The 20,910-nt window shown below is 32.5% G+C and overlaps 1 protein-coding gene and 1 long non-coding RNA gene across 3 annotated transcripts in view; one reads left to right on the top strand and one right to left on the bottom strand.

The window, feature by feature from the left end:
* The first annotated feature begins 18,638 nt into the window (after positions 1-18,638).
* The window catches only part of LOC143255295 (uncharacterized), a 33,588-nt gene continuing 31,316 nt past the window's right edge, over positions 18,639-20,910 (top strand). Inside the window, exon 1 of the mRNA XM_076510745.1 lies at positions 18,639-18,778. The gene's annotated coding sequence lies outside the window, so the exon portion shown is untranslated. The remainder of the gene's footprint in view (positions 18,779-20,910) is intronic.
* The window catches only part of LOC143255310 (uncharacterized), a 153,362-nt gene continuing 151,137 nt past the window's right edge, over positions 18,686-20,910 (bottom strand). The window contains exon 2 of one of the 2 annotated variants that reach the window (XR_013030539.1): positions 18,686-18,822. This is a non-coding gene — a long non-coding RNA (uncharacterized LOC143255310). The remainder of the gene's footprint in view (positions 18,823-20,910) is intronic. The other variant, XR_013030543.1, reaches the window with a different exon arrangement.

Below are 20,910 nucleotides of genomic sequence, written 5' to 3'. Positions count from 1 at the left end.
TACTAAGATGATGAAGAAATAGTACAAATTTCATAACAAGTTCAATACGAATATTCAAAGAAATATTTTTTATTTCAAAGTTCATGTAAAAAATTCGTTTAATCATCTTTGTAGAATATACACCTTGCACATTGCATCTGTTCCTTGGCATGCTTTGAAATCTGAATTACAGTGCTTGGAAATAGATTTAAACTAGAAGTAATATAGAAGAACAGTTAATCTATAAAAATTTCATATGTAGTAGGATTAAACGTAGTGATAATTAATTCAGTTGTTTCTATTTGGTATTCAATGTATTTGATCATTAACATGTTGTTCACTTGCTAACATTGATAAAATTAGTTTTTGTAAGAACGTATATAATAATATTTTTTTATTCATTACTTATATTTTTGTCGATTCTTAAACACAATCACATTTTGCATTAAAAGGTATATCGAACTCCTGATTATAAGTCTTTGCTTATTAAAGTTCTCTATTAACAATTGCAAAGAAAAAACTCTAAATTTCAGTTTAAATAACATAACCAGTTTGGATGAAAATTCATATTAATTCGAATTTAGATTAATTCCTTGATCAACGTAACTGGTATCTAAATGGAAACGTAAATGATTTTATCACAATCCCAATAAAAATGTAAATATGCTTATTTACAAGACTTAAGGAATAAGACAAATTATTTAAATTTATATAAAGCTCTCATGAACTTCATCTATTTACCTCATTTACTCTAAAATAAGGAACTAATGTTAGAATTATCTCAGATATGGATGTCAAAAAACTAATAATTATAATAAATTGAGTAATTTAAAAGAAAGTGTAATCGAAAAGTATCTTTTACACAACAGAATGGTGTTAGAAACATTAAATTTTATTCCATATTTTCCAAAAGCTTATTCAAAATATAATTTGTAGGTAATATTTTTAATTTATGAAGAAATTAATTCAAAATCCAAAACTCATCTGAATAAGCTGTGCAGTACAACTTTACGGTGAAATAGTAAAAATCAAGAACATTAGAAATTGTTTGATTTCTCAAGACTTTATCGCTCTTTAGGAAAACATCAAAACATGTTTTACAAGATATATAGTTAATTTGCTTTTCACATTATTTTATTGAGTCTTGGAATGGCAATTTGGGCAAGTATAAATAACTTATAGCAGCTATGCGTAACCCATTCAATCGCCAATTACAACAATAAGCTTTATTCATAGAGTTCTAAATATTTATGAAATAGGTAATGTTTTCTCATTATTTTTCTTGACAGAAATAACGATATGAGTTTGATTGAACATATTATACATTTGAACAATAACATGTATGGTACATAAGTAGAAGTACATCGTACAAGTGCTGGAATTCGTTGTTACTTTGTTAATGATTACTACTGAAAAATTTTAAATATTCAAAGGTACTTGCTTAGTTATATATTTCTGTATATGCCTTTAACTTGTAATGTGATAAATCGATTATTTCAATATCATATTTTTAAAATTGTTTAATATGTTAGTTTTTAAAATTATTTTATTTCAGAGTGAATTCGTAATGATGGGTGAAATATATTTTCATGCGGAAATCGAAAAGATAATGTATTTCATTTTATCTCTTGCTTTGTAGAACACATGCAATAGTATTTTGTTTAAGATCTGGCATCTGGCGATCAGTTTTGGAAACTTATATTACCAACTTTACCTTTTATAATTATTTCGAGTATTTCAAATTTTCATTCATTAAAAATTTTTATTGATGTTTATGTTAGATAAATGTGAGACAAGTCAGAAAAATATTTAATTACTGTTATCAAACAAAACAATGTTCAGACTTATTAATTAATGAAAAAGCAAATGTAATTGAATGAATTTAACTAGGCTTAGTACTTTAATATTGATTTTATTTAAATTATTTGGAGACTTAATCTTCTCTTCTGGAAGTCCTTAAAAAGTTGGTCCCCTTAATTGTTTGCCAATTGAAAAAATATATATTTCTTACCATACCACTTACTATTATTCACGAAACTTCTTAAATTGTACTTAAAAACGCAAATCCTCATCTGATATTTTTGTTAGCGAGAATTTAATTTCGACCAATTAAGTCAAAAGGAACGGTAATTTTCTTGAAAGTTTTCATGAATTAGAGTTGCTTTATGAAATCTTTGATATTCCTTGTTTGTGATGTAGTTTTTGGAGAGGACAAAACATTATGGGGAAAGATTTTTCTTAGGTTAAAATAAATTAATCATAATGTTTAACTTTTAAAAGCCTGTTAAGAAATATTGTTTTTACCCTTTAAGGTTGTGAAAAAACTGACCAGAAAACCTAGTGAGAATTTAATGGTACAATTAAACTGTTTGCTAACTTGAATCGAAAGCCTTCGAAAAAACATAAATACTGACAAACATTTTTCTTCAATATCATTCCTTAATGATAAACTAACAAATCTTAAAAAGGCAAACATTATTTATTTCATATAAAGAACCAAACATTAGTTATTTAATTTTGTTATTTTGTTAAATATTTGCACCTAAACATATTTTTATATCATTCAATCAAAACTCTAATACTTCATTCAAGAGCAATAAAAGTAATTTATAGAACATCATGGTTAGTACGATTTAGAAACAATAAATAGTTTTAATGTAATGCTGGTTTCATATTATTAAAAACTGAACAGAATCACTTGTTGAAAACTGAAAATGTTTATCGTTTCAAAGAAAATGAAGTTGGATAGGTAGCACCTGGATAGGTAGCACCTATCTTTTTAACTTTACTAAGTTTTGTTTGTTTTTGTGTATTGATTTATATGGCTTTCTATTAGTCTGATTTTTTTTTCTACTTTAAAGATGGCAAACTCGTATTTTTTTCAATGTAAACTTTTGGTTTGTTTCTAATAGATTTTAATGTCCATTTTGGATTCAAAGTACAACTAAATATAAGTAATTATGTAACAAATGTTTTCTTATATGAAAAATAAATTCTCTAAAAGTTTGGTTTCGCTGTTCTATTTTAAATATCAGTGAATTTAGCATTATAAAACATACGGTTCATATTAAAGATTTTCTGCAATTTTAGGAATGACTACTGTAGGCCCATAACTATAAAGCTTGTATATAGCTTACCCAGGATTTTTTGTAAAATAAAATTATTTGTAACATTTTATGGTTTTTGCGTATATATTTTTTCTTCTCACTTACATTACCTTTATTTTTATATTTAACAACAGAAAATAAAAACAACTTCATCGCAATGAACTGAAAATAGAAAGCACAAAATATATTTTCAATAATCTATTGGTGCTTTATGTTCCCAAGGTTTAAACTAAAATATTTCAAAAGTTTTAAATAAAGCTTTGTCTGTTTTGAATTCCGTGCAAAGCTACACGAGGGCTATCTGTCCTAGCTGTCCATAATTTAGCAGTGTAAGACAAGGGAGGCAACTAATCATCACCACCCACCGCCAACTGTTGGGCTACTCTTTTACAAACGAATAATTGGATTGACCTAACATACTAATGCCACCACAGCTCAAAAAGCGAGCATGCTTGGTGTGATGAGGATTCAAACCTGCGATATTCATTTTGCAAATCCAGCGCCTTAACCGCCTAGCCATGCCAGGCCCCTTAACTACGGCACTCGATTAAAAGTTGAAAGTTACTGAAGTATCGCATAAACGTAGATGATGAGCTGTGACAAACATAAGACAATCTTTCAAATTAATCCCACAATTAAAACATTCTTATTTGACTTCGATTTGAAGGTTACAGAAATCTTTATTTTAAAAGTTACTATCTTATCATAACTGGCCCGGCATGGCCAAGCGCGTTAAGGCGTGCGACTCGTAATCTGAGGGTCGTGGGTTCGCATCCCCGTCGCGCCAAACATGCTCGCGCTTTCAGCCGTGGAGGCGTTATAATGTTACGGTCAATCCCACTATTCGTTGGTAAAAGAGTAGCCCAAGAGTTGGCGGTGGGTGGTGATGACTAGCTGCCTTCCCTCTAGTCTTACACTGCTAAATTAGGGACGGCTAGCACAGATAGCCCTCGAGTAGCTTTGTGCGAAATTCAAAAACAAACAAACATTATCATAATTGGCCAGCTTTATACCAGTGTGTCGGGTCTGTGTGAAAGTCGTTTTGGTAAACAAATATTATACAGATGGAAAAATCTGGAATATTTTTGACTAACGAACCATTAATTTCAAAACACATTTTAATGTGCTCAACGTTTCGTTTTATCAACTTCTAAGTTTATAACAGAAAAACATCGCTCTACGCAACAACAGAGAATGAAAGAACGAATCCATAAACACAACGATGTCAGTCTTAATATGTGGATATAAATGGAAAAGCAGGAACAGAAATAATAATTCCTGAATATGGATGAATATTTTCTAACTTATTAATTAAAGGCTCAACATCTTTTGATTCTGTTTCCTGATTTTTTTTACTTCATTTAAAAGAAGTAAATAGTATTTCAGTGTGCAGTAAAGCAGTTAACTTAGTTTTAACTCATGAAACAAAGTTCTTTATAATTAATGAGGATGTTAGTGTCACATTTTTTTTATTAGTTTTGTTTTGATATGATATTAATTATTTATTTTTATATTAATATAATGTCTGAGATCTTTATGATTCCAGTGTAATTTTCATTAAACTTCTATTAATTATATCGTCCCTCTTTGGAGCTTCTCAATTTACACTGATCGCTATGGAGAATACACATAATACAAAACAGGTGAAAAACGTAGAACACGAAGCGTTATCAAATTAATCTAAGCTGATAAGAGGAAAGAAAAACTGTTTAAGCTTTTTATTACATGCACACACAGACACACACATATATCTTCATTTGTCATTATTCTCAGTCACATAAAATGTGTGCAGAATACAATATCTAAAATTCAAATATTTTAATTAGTTTACAGTTCAGTATTTCTATTAATTTAATGCTTTTGTTTTATTTTATTTTTCAGTGCTGGAAATGATTCTCTGTCTACAATTGTTACGTCATTAATAGATTGAGAGCAGCTTGTTATATAGAAATCGATGTTCACAAGTAGCTGTTAGTTTATCCTATTCTTTTATAGATCTTTGAGTAAGTGTTCTCTATATTTTACTTGAATTCGTTGTCCAGTTTCTCTTAAGTACTTCTTTTTTTACACCATTATACAGATTTGTATACAGGACAGTCCTCATGCGTGGGTTGAGTAATTGGCTTGTACTTAGCATATAGAAGTGTATCAACTTACTCTGATGAACAGTTTCAATATTAATTTTTAGCTGCTGCACAGCGGCTCATAAAATGGCTCTGAGTGTTTTTCCAAGCACAAAATTTTATCTCATTGCTTGCCCAGCATAGCAAGGTGGTTAATGCACTTGACTCGTAATCCGAAGGTCATGGGCTCGAATCCCCGTCACACCAAACATGCTCGCCATTTCAACTGTGGGGACATTGTAATGTGACGGTCAATCCCATTATTCGTTTGTAAAAGAGTAACCCAAGAATTGGCTGTGGGTGGTGATGACTAGCTGCCTTCTCTCCAGTCTTATACTGCTAAATTAGGGACGACTAGTGCAGATAGCCGTCGTGTAACATTGCGCAAAATTCAAAACAAACCACCTTATAGCTTCGTCATCTCTTGACTGCTTTGAGATCTAATTACAATCGACTTTCGGAGCAACGAGTTGGTAAACTACAGCCCAATTTTCAGTAGCTGGTACATCTAATGGTCCACATTTTCTCATGAGCATACCAATTTTGAAAAAAAAAAAAAACATTGGGAACTTTCTCCAGTTCCTCTTTTGGGTGTGCATATTTAAATGGTGAAGAGATTTGCGGATCCTGTGTGTCGATTTATAAGCTTTATGCGAGGTTCTCGAAATTTCATTTGCTTTCCTAAAATATGTATTTAACCACGCCCAATATCTCAGATATTAATTTACTTTAATCTCGTCTAAAAGAATTTCAAGTGTTACGACTACTGAAGATTCCTTCTTGTTTTATAACTAATGTTTATTAAAAAGTGTGCTTCCACTGATTTATAATATGAACTTTCCATTGTAACAATGTGAATTTTTATAGTCCAATCCTCCAGTGGCGCAGCAGCATGTCTAAGTACGTACAACGTTAAAGTCGGGGTTTGATACCTGTGGTGAGCTTTGTGCTTAATTACAAACAAATAAGTTTTAGAGCTCTCTTATTCGTTTTGGTGGTGGTAAATCAACATACTAATCGTCTTATCGCAACAACATAAAGAAGTATGAATTTTCATACTTATAGTTAAACATTACAAGGGAGGGGTGATATGGATGGCTTGTGCCCTTGGATAGTTCAGTTAGATTTAGCATTGAACGTATTAGGCAAAGGTCCAGCGTACAAAGTCCTGTCCTGATATTCTCAAGAATTAATTTTTTATTCTACAATGAACAAATGTCTAGTTTTTATTCCATTGTGAGTTTACAGTTGCAAGTAGGATGTTGCTTCCAAGGAAAGTCTGAATGCGAAATGTTGAGCAAATAAAACTATTTTGCCTGGAATTATATGTTGTTTAATGTCAACTAAATATGTCTAAATATTCCAGTCTGTAATTTGTAAAAAATAAAAAATGTTTTAATTCTAGCAGAAATAAAGACATTTTCAACTCACAGTCTATAGGATGTTACAATAAATTTTGAACTCATAGTTCGTAGAAGATGACTGTTAAAATAAAATATAATACATTTCCCACTTTACAACAAAGTCACCTGAGAGATCAACGTTGTAATGAGTAGTGTTACGTATTATAATATATCTCGGAGAAGCCTCCAATTTATAGTGTTACGTATTACGATTTCAAAAATTGTGAAATGAATTAAATTGTAATTTTGAGTTAGAAATTAATTAAATGTTGATATGTATAAAATTTATGTTATTTGCCAACAAGACTGATACACATAATTTTCTTTCTTAACACAAATATATTTTAATATACAACCAATAATACAACTTATAGTAATAGGTATTACAAATAATTATTACAACTAATGATTTATTTACAAACGTTTTACAAACTTACAAATAATACTGAATTTGAACTAAATATTTCATTGACGGTTCGCGATGAGCACATCAATTCTGTGTTGATATAGGTACAATTCAGTTAACGGGAAGTTAACTAGCTTCTTCAATAAATTTCGTTAATTATGAAAGTATATAACACAATCAATACAAATAATATTATGATAATAAAATTACATATGATGTGAAAGTACATCAACAAAAGCGTTATATATTTGATAAACACCCAATACAATCAACAATCATACGACTGATAGATTTTTTCGAAAGTTGGAATAGGTTTCAAAGGAGCAACAGGAATTTTATGTTTAAGTGTTTTCCAACCAATTGGCATTTATGACAAGTGTTACAAAACTGAGAAACATCTTGCCTAACTTTTGGCTAAAAGAAATGTTTTATAATTTTTGTCACACGTTTTGTTGACTCCTAAGTGACCTCCCATGAGGAGTTCGTGGGCAACTTTTAATATTTTAGAAGTATATGCTTTTGGAACAATGATTGGGTAAACTACAGCCCAGTCCTCTGAAACTGACACATCTGATGGTATACATTTTGCTCATGAGCATATCATTTATAAAAAAACAACAAAACATTTGGAACTTTCTCCAGCTTACCTTTTGGGTGTGCATATTTAAATAATGAAGAGATTTGTGGATTCCTTTCTTGCTTAGCTATCAGTTAAACGGTGGGTTGAAATGTTGGAAACATATAAACGTTCCTGGTCAAATATCTCTAGTTTTCCGATCAATAAGTCTTTATAAGAGATACAGCTCTCAAGGTTTATTGTACTCCTCTTGGCGCTTCGATTTATAAGCTTTACGCGAGCTTCCCCAAAGTTCAGTTGGTGACAATACATAGCGATACGCTAATGTTTTCGTAAAACATATATTATTGATTCTTGCACTAGAGAATCTTCTACAAATTTAGGGAATAGACAGGAATTTCGCAACACACATTTAACAGTATAAGTTACATGCTTTTTTAAATATATATTTAAGCGAAACAAACATCAATATTAAAATAAATATATACCAGTAAATCCGTTATAGTAGGCACTAAAATTTAAGTTAAATATTAGAAACAAATAATAACAAATTGATGAAATCATTTGAAAATTCAAAACTGTATTTTCACATTTAAGTTGCTTAATAATCGAAATATGCAAAAGTTATAATGTAATCCTTTGAAACGATTCGTGGAGAAAAGAATAAGTAGATTTTTCAGGTTTCACGTTACAATTGTTATTATATGAAAAAAAAAAGATTTCTATGATATCCGAAATTTACAGTTCAGGACTTCGGGTGTGGCTTTTAATATTACTCGGTTACACTTTTGACTTATTATAAAAGATGCATGTAATTGATGGCGTGGCATTCTTGAGTAGTACCAACCCATTTGATACTAAATATATAAACTGTATTTTATTTTTATGTAAAATACACCGGCATTATGGATTTGTAGTGATAAAAATAGAGTTTTTTTTATAGAAGTCATGGATAATGCTTCAGAAATCTTGAGTGTGAACTTAGTAGAGACATTCTTACTTGTTACAATAAAATTGAAAAGCATATAAAATATTGACATATATATATGTGTGTATATGTGTAAGATAAAGTTTAAAAATTTTCAAAAGCTAATCGCAAAATAACATACATTTCATGCTTTATTTTTCCTACTAAAGTCCATCTTAGAAACTGTGGAACGCTCTAACAGCTTTCATTTGTGTGCAGTTGTTAGAGTAAAATTACCGAATTAGCAGATTTGTAATGATTCTATAAGATAATTACCCCAAAAAAAGTCTTAAAGCAACAGACAAATCAAATATAACACTTTATAGTGACTCACAAAAACTGATGTATATTAAAGCAAGCAAAAAAATTGTTTCTTTTTTCAAAAAATATAGTTTTTCTGCAAAACACGAAAACATTTACAAATTATGGAAGATTTTCTATCGGAAATATCGAAAGGAAATTTTTACACAGCATTTCAAGATACAAAGATATTTTTAAATCATACTCTTAACTAATAAAAGAGGACAACTAAAATTATGCTTTTAAAAAATAATAATAAATAAATATAAATATATTATTTGTTAAAACAAACTAATATAACTAGTCAAAGGTTTGGATTTGCTGTTTTTAACGCAGTCGTTCCTTTTGATTTTGTTTTAAGTTAACCTACTTAACTCTACCGGTATTGATTTTCTCTGAAAATATAAATGTAGCACTACGTTCTCACATTATTATTGCTATGTCATTACAAGCTAAGGTTACTCTTTGGAAGCGATTACTTAGGATCAAGAGCGTCATTTGAGGAGAGTACGATAGCAGCGCCCCAAATGGCAGTTTCTGTGAGGCATTTCTAGTCCTCAGGCTGAATTAATTTATATACGCAAGTTTCACCTTACAAAGGGTCCTCAGGCAAACTGGGGGAGCGAGGGCTTGAGATGTGTTCGCCTATTGATGAGTAAAAACCCATACCTCCTCATAAAAATGTCAAATTTCCCTGTTTGCTTACCATGTTTTATTTTCAGGTTAAGTAAAAATAGCAGGTCAAAGTGATGGAACTTTTTAAGAAAAGCAAAATGTAACTACATAACATATCACGAAACCAAAGTTCTGAACTAGTCGAAAACCGTTGTACATGACATTGTGGTCTGAATATCAAATTTATTTCTTTTTTATGCAAATAAACTAATATGGAATAGAAACATAATTTTCAGCTTTAATATCTTAAACACATGACAGGTTACTCCATACTTATTTTAATTAATAATTACAAATGCATTTGGAAACTTTTCAAGAAATATTTTTATTTCTATGTGTATGTAAAACCTTTAGTTTTAGCATACAAGTATGGCAACAGATTATAATACATATATATATATCAATAAACAGAAAAGTGGTCAACAGATCTCCTACATTATGACATCTAAACTTCAGAGTTCAGAAATTAGTTATTTCTATTGTAACGAAGAGTGCCAAGATTACTTTTGAAAGCTGCATGCAGTGAAGCCTGGCAGTTTCGGAAAATCCCAACCCTTGGCTGTAACTGTGTGCAACTGTTATAGTTAAATTAACAGATGTATCAAGTACGAAGATAACAGGATAACATAAAATAAGTGGCCTACTACATACTCACTAAGAATGGACGTAACAAGTTAAGTCTGTAAAACGTCAGAGATACTCAAGCTTTAGTACGTCATATATAGTTAGGTATCATTTTGTGAAGAAGAAAAAAGCGAATAAGAAAAAATATAGCCACAAAATAACATCCAACACAAACTACACAGAGTGGGTCATTATGAGATGTGTCCTTTTTTTTAACGTACTGGGGGAAGTAAGACTCAAATGGTATTGATACCCCGTCTAGGTAGACAAATGGTATTGAAGTATCCCGTCTAGGTAGACAAATGGTATTGAAGTATCCCGTCTAGGTGGACAAATGGTACTGAGATATCCCGTTTAAGTAGACAAATGGTACTGAGGTACCCCGTCTAGGTGGACAAATGGTACTGAGGTACCCCGTCTAGGTGGACATTTCTAAAACCATTGCAATAGTATTATTCGTAGTTTTCTATCTCTTCCAGTTTCCAAATATTTACAAAATATATTATGATAGAAGTTATAAAATAAAGTATACCGGTTTTCATTTTGCTTGTGCAATTATTAACCTATGAAAACAAGTATAAATCTATTTGATAAATATATATATAATGAAAAATTGAATTGAAGCCAGCCGAAAATTAATGCTTTTGTAAAGACAAGTAAACACACTTGTGTGTAGATACTAGATGAGTCTACTGGTATATATTTTCTGCAGTTTGTAGGAAAGAGTTAATATCTGCACACCATAAAGTAGTACAGTAAATAAAATGTAGAGGATGACAAAACACAACTGCAAGTCTTGAGAACTTGAACATTGTTTAATTAAAAATAAGAAAGGCTAAAACACAAGAAAGTCAGCTCAATATGATTTGCCGTTTTCCTATGGTAATGCGAAGAGACTAACGCAGGAAACCCCTGAGGGTTTTCTGTAATGGAGTGTCAATATCTGCTTGGTCTTTCCTTTGTACAGTAATGAACAATTCTCAGTTAGATTGCTAGGAAAAAGGTCTTTCAACAATTAGATTTCTTTTTACAATAGTTGAATATATGGTAAGGTCATGCAAGAGTGATATTTTCCGTGTTTTTTTTATTTTTTTAGCCATGTATACTTTTGTGTTTCTGAAACAAGGGATTGCCAAAGCTGAAAGTTAAAATGAATCTGTTTCTCACTTTATGCAAATACCTAGGGTAAACCTACTATCTAATATTATTATACATAATTGTGAAAATAATTACGAAGTGCCTTCTTATAACCAAACAAAGTTTGAACAAGTTAGAAAAATCATTAAAATGTTAACCACTTATTTATTCGTTAAGATACGGTAATGTTTGTTGCCACAGCCATAGAATGGCTGTTGTTGTTGTTTGTTGTTAAGCACATAGCTACACAAAGGGTTATCTGTGCTCTGCACACCACAAGTGTCGAAATCCGGTTTCCAGCAGTATAAGTCTAGACATACCACCTTGCCATGGAATGGAAGGATTCGTATAAATGACTAACTTATGCTGTTATCAATGAAGCATTTTTAGTAGTATATTAGTCACAAATGAAAAACTGTAATATAGCTTAAACACGCTTCTAGCGTATTTCAATACTGACAATTCTTTTCGGGCAACTTTTTTATCTAATTAACAAGTTATTTAAAACGTTTTCAGGCAATAAAAATAACAAACAAAAGTATTTCACTTCACTTGTTGACCTATTTATATTCCGTTCATCTGCTTGTCAGAACAACCAGAGTATACAACTGACTACAAGAAATAGAGTAAAATCACTTATTTTCTGTCTAAATACGGAGTTAAGTTTAGCAGTCTTTAGTAGGAACGAATGCAGTATTGAAAGCTTCTTATATTTTTTTATGTGTGAGTTTTATTTTATTATGGATTATGTATCCAAGAAAGCTATGAATCTACGAGCAGTTTGGTGCATAAATAGTTTATAAAAATAAGTAAAACATCTAATGGAGATGACTACATTGGAAATTCTATGGGTAACTCATAGTTTGTTAATACAAAGTGTAATTATAGTCAAGAGAGGGCGCCACAAACATAGATTAGGCTCAATATATTTTGTACATCTCGTATAAAATCTCGTACATCTCTCTTTAGTAGATTTGTTTGTTTGTTTTGGAATTTCGCACAAAGCTACTCGAGGGCTATCTGTGCTAGCCGTCCCTAATTTAGCAGTGTAAGAATAGAGGGAAGGCAGCTAGTCATCACCACCCACCGCCAACTCTTGGGCTACTCTTCTACCAACGAATAGTGGGATTGATCGTCACATTATAACGCCCCCACGGCTGGGAGGGCGAGCATGTTTGGCGCGACTCGGGCGCGAACCCGCGACCCTCAGATTACGAAGCGCACGCCTTGACGCGCTAGGCCATGCCAGGCCTCTCTTTAGTAGAGATAAAATACATGGAATAACATTCATATGTTTTGCTTTTGTAGTATTGCCATTTTATAACTGTCAATAAATCCATTAATAAAATAATTTTACTCTATAAGCTTCAAGGCGTTTTATAAATATTTTCACATACGTCATGTTGATAGTTTTGAATAAAATATTTTGTTTATTTAAAAATATCTTCAGTGTTTGAAAAGAACATAAGAAACATTACTAAGTTTGGAAACTGTTTGTTTCAAAACGCTCTTCATGAATCATGATTTTCGTTAACATTATTCAAGAAAATTAAAAGTATATCCTCATCAGATATAACTGATATACTGGTAGATCAAAATGAATTGCTTATAACCATCTTATGATACTTTATACGTACATGGACGAAATCGCTGTTAGGTTCGCCTAGAGAAAAGGTAGCCAGTCAGCTGCACATGCCGCAACGAGGACGTTTCTGGACTTTAAACCGAATAAAAGAATTAATTATCAGTCTATAACGCACCTACATTTGAAATATCAGAATGTATCGAGCAGCGTGGTACTATATAATAGATTTACACCTATGGGTCTGGTAGAGATGTTTTCAATGTTAAACGTCCTCCTAACATGAAGCACTGATCTAAAAGCTCGTTTCCTGCATTAATAATGTTGGATCTTCTTTAAAAAGCAATTATAAATAAGCTGAACAGTAGCACAGAATAAAGACTAAAACGTAATTGACGATTATTTCTTTAACTGATGCAAGGCCAATAGAAGCAATAAAATACAACAAAATGATAATGGAATAAAACTTTAAAATTAATTCGATAAACTATGATATGACAGCGGTATTTTCCAGTGAATGTTGCAAGACTATTCATAAAGTACAAATATATATATTATAAACATATCAAATATGTTCTTCGTTTGGAAAATTTATATGGTAGATTTTCATTAGTAATTACTCGATGAGAAAAGCAGCTGGCAGGACAGCAAGATACCACCACCAGTTGACTTGACGGTACCCCTGAAGAATCTTAATGCTAAATATCAGGTTTGGATACCCGAGGCGGGCACAGCACAGATAATCTATTGTGTGTGTAACTTTGTGCTCAATAACAAAGACAAAAAAGGGACACCAAAAATTCTAAGTTTCACCTGAAAGTGTATTTTTTTTAGAAAATAAAACGTTCTCTAAACCAACAAAAACACTTTAAACGACTTTTCAGAGAATTTTGCATTCTTTACCAGTATTCTTTGATTTTTATTCCGACAAACAATTGGTTCGTATTTCGTGCAAAACTACACGAAGGCTATTAACGCTAGCCGTCCCTAATTTATAAGACTAGAGGGAAGGCACCCGCCGTCAACTCTTGTACTACTCTTTTATCCAAGAATAGTGGGCTTAGAATCACATTATAACGCCTCCTACCACTGAAAATGGAGCATGTTTGGCAGAGTTCGAATCCCCCCGCAGATGGTGATTGGAACTCCATATCCACAAAAACTTCTTATTTTTATTAATTTATCTCCATGCCTTCTTTAAGATACCACTCTAAAACCATTTTTTCTTTATTTTTCAATGCATAAATATTTATACGACTAGTTTAAAACTACCTGCATCTATAATTACTTCAGTTAGGAATTTTATACTGAACAAGAGAAAACTATAAAAAAATTACTAATATATGTTTTACAAGAAACGCCTTCCAGTGGCACAGTAGTATATCAGTGACTCACAACATTCGTGGTGGGAAGAGCACAGATAGCCAGACCATTGTGTAGCTTTATGCTTAGTTCCAAATAACCAATTAATCAAAAGCATGGGACTGCTTCCCAATAGTTTATGATATGTCACACTTTCTGATTTTTTGTAGCATGTCATAGAAAAATTATAACTGACAGACATGGCTTTGTAATTGTATATTGATAATCTCTTCTGTATTTCAGCGTGTTTCTTCAGTTTGGCATGAACCTTGCTATAGACCAGATACTGAAGTGCTACTGACTCATGGTTTATTAGACCTACATGAAGCACTGATTTTAGAAACCACTTCTCCGCCCCTCTCTTCCCACGCTTTGCTTATTTTTGCTTTGCAGGAAGCTACATAATAGACGACTATCTGTGCTGTGCCTACCACGGATATCGAAACCCTGTTTTTAGAGATATAATTCTTCAGATTCACCAGGAACTTCCCACACTGAAAACATTCTGGTAACGCCCACGTTATCTAAAATAACATCATAATTTAAGGATGTAAAAAAGTAGTTTCCAGAATATTTATTTTCGTCTTAATAGCGATTACGTCAAATCCAAGGAACCAACACAGTCATGAAACGTTTATGGGTTCACTGTACATATAAATATCCGAATGAAGATTTGAAGAACTCTTCCACCTTAGTTTATCAAGGCGCTTCACGTCTGATTTCTGTATGCCCGTTAAGTAGATAGACACAAAACCCTCTTTAAAACTAGTTGTAGATGAATACCATGTCGGGTAGGTAGTGACGATAAGTGTGCAAATGGAATGAGCATTATCGTACATCAGAATAATATAAGATCAGTTGTCAGAATCTTGTTCATGCAACGCACAGCATTCAGTGGGACATTTCTAATGATATGTACAGATCAATTAATCCCTAGAGCTTTCTGGTGACTCAGTGGTAAGTCTGAGGGCTTATAACACTGCAACTCGGGTTTCGACGCTCGCCATGGGAGCAGCATAGATAGCGCCCTGTGTGTGTAATTGAGCTTAGTAACAAACATATTGTCCATCGGTCAAGGTATCTTTCTACACTATCAGATATCCATCCTGAACCTGTCATGTCCAGCTTCGGCTCACTCGTTATAATACAATGATGTTTCCATTGACCATTGTCAATACCAAGAGAGAATCCAGAAAAGATTTCCACCGGACACTAACCTCATACATCAAATTTGGAGCAGCCTCTAGGATGGATTTGAAAATTATCGCAACCCACAATACATTGGATCAGCTAGTGAGGTATTATTTATGGCGTAAAACGTCTTAGTTACATTACACTGAAACTGATCAAAACTCGCGTCATTCTTTACTAGCCGAGTAAAGAGAGTATGTAGTAACACTTCACGTATAGTGTTAATACTTTATAGTGTTAATTCTGCGCAAACTTACACGAAGACTATCTAATATACTGTTACTCTTACTGATGTACCTATGGTCCCCAAGCGTAGAGCTCGATTTTTTAGCTGTAACGGGACGTAAACCATGAATTTCGGGTGAACAGTCCAGCATACTAACTACTATATTACGCTCAGCCCTTGTTTGTTATAAGCTGCTGTATTTTTCACAAAAAATGTCATAATAAGATATCATTTAGACTATCCCACTGTGTTTCAGTGACGTTTTCATTACATTTAATATGGCCAAGTTGTTAGGGCGCTCGACAATCTGAGAATTACGGGCAATCTCAGTCTTCGTTGGTAAAAGAATACCCCGAAACGTGGCGGTGGGTGATGATGATTAGCTGCCTCGTTTCTAATCTTCCACTGCTAATAAATTACAGACGGTTAGCGCAGATGATCCTCGTGTAGCTTTGTGCGAAATTCAAACAAACATTTCACTTAGTTGATAACACTATCATATGTTTAGTTTCAATTGAATCAAACTAAGCTGTGTAATATAAACAAGAAAAAACTTAATCGTTTAGAAACTGAACCTTGCCTTGCACAAAAAAGCATGTTAAAACAGAAAAAAAGGTTAAAGATGAAAAACATTTCGGTCAAATGACCTTTATAGGGTATATGTGAAAATAGTTTTGTTCAAACCTTGGCGATAGCATAATTTTAGACAGCTTTTTATATTTTCGAATTTCATCAGTTTGGCATGATGTTGTTATTGTTGTTTTTTGAATTACCTTGTAAATAGCCAGGAAATTTAAATCTTATAATAGTTAAAACAGAACTTTATATAAGGAAATGTTAAAAGTAGGCCGCAATGTTTTGTTTAAAGTTTACTCGGATGTTATCAAAATATTACAAGGCGTCTCTTCTCATTTCTTTAAGCGAAATAATTTATTAAGATACATTCTTACGCGTATAAAATATTTTATTTTAAATTACAAAAGCCGTATATCATAACCTGATTTATTATATTAAAAATACACCATTGTAAAAAAGAAAGTTGTTTGATATTTAATTTACAAAACAAAATGGAATAACTATAAATAAAGATAATCAGATATTTTTGTGTTACTTGTAATTGTAAGTACCTAAGAATGTAAGCAAAGAAAAATGCAGAATATCGTCCCTTCCACATCTGACATATCCTGAATCGTCAGTCTTTTGTCTAATATGAGGACTTGATCACGTTAATGAGACACGATGAAGATAGTAGTGGTCTAGGTTCTATTTACATCACGAATTGTTTTGTTTGTTTGTTTGTTTTTGAATTTCGCACAAAGCTACTCGAGGGCTATCTGTGCTAGCCGTCCCTAATTTAGTAGTGTAAGACTAGAGAGAAGGCAGCTAGTCATCACCACCCACCGCCAACTCTTGGGCTACTCTTTTACCAACGAATAGTGGGATTGACCGTCACATTATAACGCTCCTACGGCTGAAAGGTCGAGCATGTTTGGCGCGACGGGGATGCGAACCCGCGACCCTCAGATTGCGAGTCGCACGCTTTAACGCGCTTGGCCATGCCGGGCCAGTTTGGCATGAACCTTGCTGTAGACCAGATACTGGTGCTACTGACTTATGGTTTATTGAGGTATGGATTTTAGAAACCATTTCTCTTCCCCCCAAACAACTCCAACAACCCCTCTCTTCCCACGTTTTGTTTGTTTTTTGCTTTGCACGAAACTACATAATAGTTTGTTTATTTGTTTGCTTTTTTTTAATTTCGCACAAAGCTACTCGAGGGCTATCTGTGCTAGCCGTCCCTAATTTAGCAGTGTAAGACTAGAGGGAAGGCAGCTAGTCATCACCACCCACCGCCAACTCTTGGGCTTCTCTTTTACCAACGAATAGTGGGATTGACCGTAACATTATAACGTCCCCACGGCTGAAAGGGCGAGCATGTTTGGCGCGATGGGGATAACTACATAATAGACGACTATCTGTGCTGTGCCTACCACGGATATCGAAACCCTGTTTATAGAGTCATAAGTCTGTAGATTCACCGCTGAGCCACTAGGAGCTTCCCAGACTGAAAATATTTTTGATTAATTTATATACGTAGCTGCAAAAAGTGCTATCTGTGCTCAGTACACCGCAGAGGTAGAAACACGCATTCCACCTTTATAAACTCCTAAGTTTATCTCTGAGGCATCGAAAGGGACAATTTTTTATAATAATCACTATTTATTAACATTATATTTTATAGAGAAAGTTTGCGTTTATACTTGTTGTCATTTTCATATAATGCTCCATAATATTGATAACATATTTATGTTATTCAATCATTATTAATACTATTTATAAACATCATCAGTTCTTAACTAACGATCACAACTTCGACGAGAACGGTTACTGCAAATTAAGAATAGGAGAAATAACAGAACGAAACACTAATTATAATTATAGCCTCCAGGATTAAAAACAAAATTCCTTGAACAAACTAATCACCAGGAAAAAGGGTGTCTGAGTGTGTTTTTCGTATAGAAAAGTTACATGGGGCTATCTGCTGTATCCACCGAAGAGAATTGAACCGCTGATTTTAGCGTTGTAAATCCATAGACCTGCCGCTGTCCCAGCGGTGAACCACCAGAAGAAATAGGTCGTAACACACTCGTTAAAAATGGTCGTCATTCATAATCAGTGACTCAGCAGTAAGTGAGCAGGCTTAAGACATTAGAAATTAAGTTTCTATACCCGTATTCAACAGAGCATTGTTTAGCCTTATACATAACAACAAACAAACACATATTTAATGATTTTTTTTATTATTTACAGCTGTCACGGTAGTTGATTAAAGAGTTTATATTGTAACTCTAAGTAATTCATGTGATAAATTCCAAATAATATCCCTTTTTGATATTTTTAAACAATAAAAATTAAAGTAAATAAGGCTAGCATGTAAAAAAAAGTGTACATTTAAATTCAAAGTTGTTATACAACAGGTTAGGTAAGTTGCCTGAACGTCGAGGGATGATCTAAATATTTCTCCAGGGACTATGAGAGTGACTTTCATTCCTAATGATCCGGGTTCTTGCTGCAGAGACTCAGCCGGAAATGGGCCGCAGCATAGCCAGACATTTGAGGTGGGGAAAATTCCCGTTGATACTCGATACGTTGATAATTCAATCTAAAGTTGTAAAATAATGAGTTACATGTGAATAAATAAGAATAATATATCGGATTATATGTAATAGAAACACAGTACAAATAATAACGACGTTACATAAAACTGATAAAAATTAATAATTATTTATATGCTAGAGTGAGTATAGCCTATAACAAATTTCTGGGCGAAGGTTTCTTGAGAATTTCGTTAATTTTATACAACCTTTGGTACTGAACAAATATTCTACGTTTTTAAAATATTAGTTATTCGTCGCTTGAATTCAGTTCAAGAAAAATATTTCCGATAGAGAATATAGTGTATGTAACGGTCTACAAAGGACAAGCCGCTACAATCAGGGCTCAACAATAAAAAAAAATCAACAATAACAACACTTAGAAATAAATTAAACACTTACCAAAATATAATTAATAAACAAGTGCCTCACTAGAACTTCACACTAATATTAATAAACATGTTATCATAAACATTAATTAAAAATATGGAAGCAGGAAAAAGAACCAGAAAGAAAAACGTAATTCCAAAAAACAAGTATAGTAAAAATAAAATTCAGACATTATATTTCCCTGTTAATAATGGTATCGAGTGACAAATAGCAGTAACTATATCATTCTGTAACTACTTAAAATAGAAATAAGTTAGCGTTTTAATGCAACAAACATGCGTAGATAAACTAAATGATAGAAGGAAACAATACATGAACATTAAACACAGCCAAAAAAATAAAACAATAAAATTTTTAAGCTCAATGTATTAATATAGTACGTTTTAACAACCAATTTCCAAGAAAGTCAATCATTTTTTGTGTTTTAACTGATATGTGAAAATCAATTTATTATTGTCGCAGTGTTATATTTGAGTCTATGATTGTAAGTGGATATAAAATATGAAGAATGCATTAAGAAACATTATGCTGCATCTTTTCGTCATGAAGATGCTATTCTTCAAACATGGGACCTCTCCCAAGGTGGTCATCGCTTTGTCCAGCAATATCTAATACAGGTTACAGTATATTTCAGAGTAACAAAGTATTATATATTTCTTTGATTTAAAACATATATATTTATGCTAATGTAACAAAATAACAATAGGAGTCTCATTATAGAGGAACTGTAATGGTAAAGTAAACAAACCACTCATCATACACTAGGGTTCCATAGTTCCATTGTTCAATCGTTTTACGTAACTACGAAATATTGTTCTGTCGGGAACGCTTTAAAATAAATAGTTTCCTCTGGAATGCCAAACTTTCCCGACAACTCCCTGAAAAGGGTCAAAAGAGCATCTTTGTATATCTTATTCACGCCTCTACTCCTAACCCTTTGGTAATATGTTACAACTAGAGCATATTTTACAATATTACTGCCCCAAGCTTCATTATGTGCTACACGACTGGCACATTTTCACCTTGCTGTGGAGTGGTATCCAGGCAATTGGTAAAGATGCTTGCTGCGTTTGCTCCGTAAATAGTTGAGTGACGTAATTCTTTATATCAGAAACTGATAAAAGTCTGTCTATAATTGCTCGGCTAACAGTTTGAGGGACGCATCAGCCGCACCACAACAACAAGAAAAGTATTTTATTTCCTATTCACAAAGACCCAAAGTTTTCATAAGACATTGAGCATACTTTTAGATACTGGCAAACCTACATATATTTTCAAAATATGAAATGTCAATTAAACTAGATAAATAAATTTTCCTACTAATGTGACACCTGTAGAAAGCATGGTAAGAAGACAACAAACTTCAAAGTAACGTATAGTTTGATGCCTCTGTAAGATGTCGCCTCAAAAATGAATCAAACAATGGAATCCTTCAGTATAAACCGTAAGACCTAACAAGGTAAAGAGCTTTAAAGTAATATATACTTTGATGGCCCATAAAAACATTACGATCTAAATTATGAATAAAAACAGATAAGTGTTGAAGAATAAAGATTACAATAAATGTTGTGACATAAAGATTACAATAATTACTTGGAAAATATTTACTTAAATAGACAACAACTTTATTAACATTATGAACATCAAACAGTACGTGCCAGCACACAACCAACTGATTTTGGAGGCGGGACTGAGTACCGGCATAA

Source organism: Tachypleus tridentatus, chromosome 1 (genome assembly GCF_004210375.1).
Source record: "Tachypleus tridentatus isolate NWPU-2018 chromosome 1, ASM421037v1, whole genome shotgun sequence".
NCBI lineage: Eukaryota > Metazoa > Arthropoda > Merostomata > Xiphosura > Limulidae > Tachypleus > Tachypleus tridentatus.
This window is presented reverse-complemented; position numbering and strand designations above follow the sequence as displayed.